Source organism: Corvus brachyrhynchos, unplaced genomic scaffold, assembly GCF_000691975.1.
Source record: "Corvus brachyrhynchos isolate BGI_N302 unplaced genomic scaffold, ASM69197v1 scaffold1333, whole genome shotgun sequence".
Taxonomy (NCBI): domain Eukaryota; kingdom Metazoa; phylum Chordata; class Aves; order Passeriformes; family Corvidae; genus Corvus; species Corvus brachyrhynchos.
In genome coordinates, this window is record NW_008237395.1 from 394,863 (window position 1) to 396,197 (window position 1,335).

At 53.1% G+C, this 1,335-nt stretch overlaps 1 long non-coding RNA gene across 1 annotated transcript in view; it reads left to right on the forward strand.

The window, feature by feature from the left end:
• LOC108445845 overlaps positions 1 to 639 on the forward strand; it is a 100,457-nt gene extending 99,818 nt beyond the window's left edge. The window contains exon 22 of the long non-coding RNA XR_001860871.1: positions 19 to 639. This is a non-coding gene — a long non-coding RNA (uncharacterized LOC108445845). The remainder of the gene's footprint in view (positions 1 to 18) is intronic.
• Positions 640 to 1,335: the final 696 nt, after the last annotated feature.

Here is a 1,335-nt window from a genome sequence, read left to right on the forward strand (position 1 = left end):
TCCCTCTGTTTCCCCCAGGATGGAGGTTTAAGTGACAGTGGGGAAGATGTGGTCCAGATGCTGCATGTGTCTGCAGAGGAAAGGAGAGCTGGGACCAAGGACCAGGCAAAGAGTGGTTTCTCCAGTGGAGAGCCGGCACAGAGGCGTGTGCCTGTGTGCAACTGGGAAGACTGGGAGCCGTTCTATGGCAGGAGCTCATTTCCCACACCCTGCCCCACTCTCTGCTCCCAAAGGTCACCGGGAGCTCACCCAAGGCACAGGGCAGGAGGGCCCAGCAGGGCTGCCCCACCTGGGCTGAGGGGCAGGAGGGGCTTCTGCAGGACTTTTGTCTTGGTCTGATTCCAGCAACTCGGACTGGCTCCTCCTGCATCCAGCGGGCTTGGGGGGCAGGGGGGGGATTTGGTTGGGGGTTTTTGTTTATTGGTTTGGTTTTTTATTTATTTAGACAGCGCTCTGAGGGTCAGTTTTGCTGCTTCATCAGCTTTACCCCCTGCCCAGCTGCCTCCTGGGTGCGTGGACGGGTTCAATCTGCATTTTGCTTCTTTTGCATTGCTACTTTATATTGTAGGCTCTTCATTTTTTCTCTTCCTTCTCTTTTTTCCTTTTTCCTCCCCCCCTCCCCCCCCTTTCTTTCCCCTTCTTTTTCAAATATTTCTTTTCTGTTGTAGGGTTTTTTCCCTTCTCTCACCCCCACTGCTTTCCTGTCTTTTTAAAAATTTTTCTTTTTTCCGTATTTTTTTCTCCTCCTGACCAGAAGCACCTGGGGCAGCTCCACAGCTGGGGCAGCTCTACAGCTGGAGCCACTCGTGGCTGTTACTGATGCCAGGGAGCTGACTGCTCTACAGGATGTGTTTGTTCCTGGGTTTGGGGCTCTCTGTCATAATGTTTTAGCGAATAAAGGTTGTGTGGCATGCCTGGGTTTGATGATGGTGTTGTATGGAATGGGCCCAACCCAGATTCCCCGGGAAGCAGCAGTATGGGTTTCCCTGTGCCTTTGGACAGCCCCAGAGCCAGGCAGCACAGAGAGAAGTGACTCCTAAGCCACTTCCGATGATATAATCAAGTTTAAATGACAATAAATTAGAAGTCCTGACTGAAACCGATGTGAAAGCAGGTTCTGCTTGGTTTTCAGACCCTCCTGCTTTGTATGCTCTGCCTTAGGAGCCAGGAAAACGGCTCTGATTCCCCTCCCGATCCTGCTGCTGGTGCAGAGCTGCCGGCTGGGGTTCAGCCACCCCCGGGTGCTTGTGGGGGCTCGCAGAGGCCCAGCGCTGCGTTTGGGAGCTCAGCATCAGACTCACTTGATCAATTTTTGGGCTCACAAAGAGAGGCTGA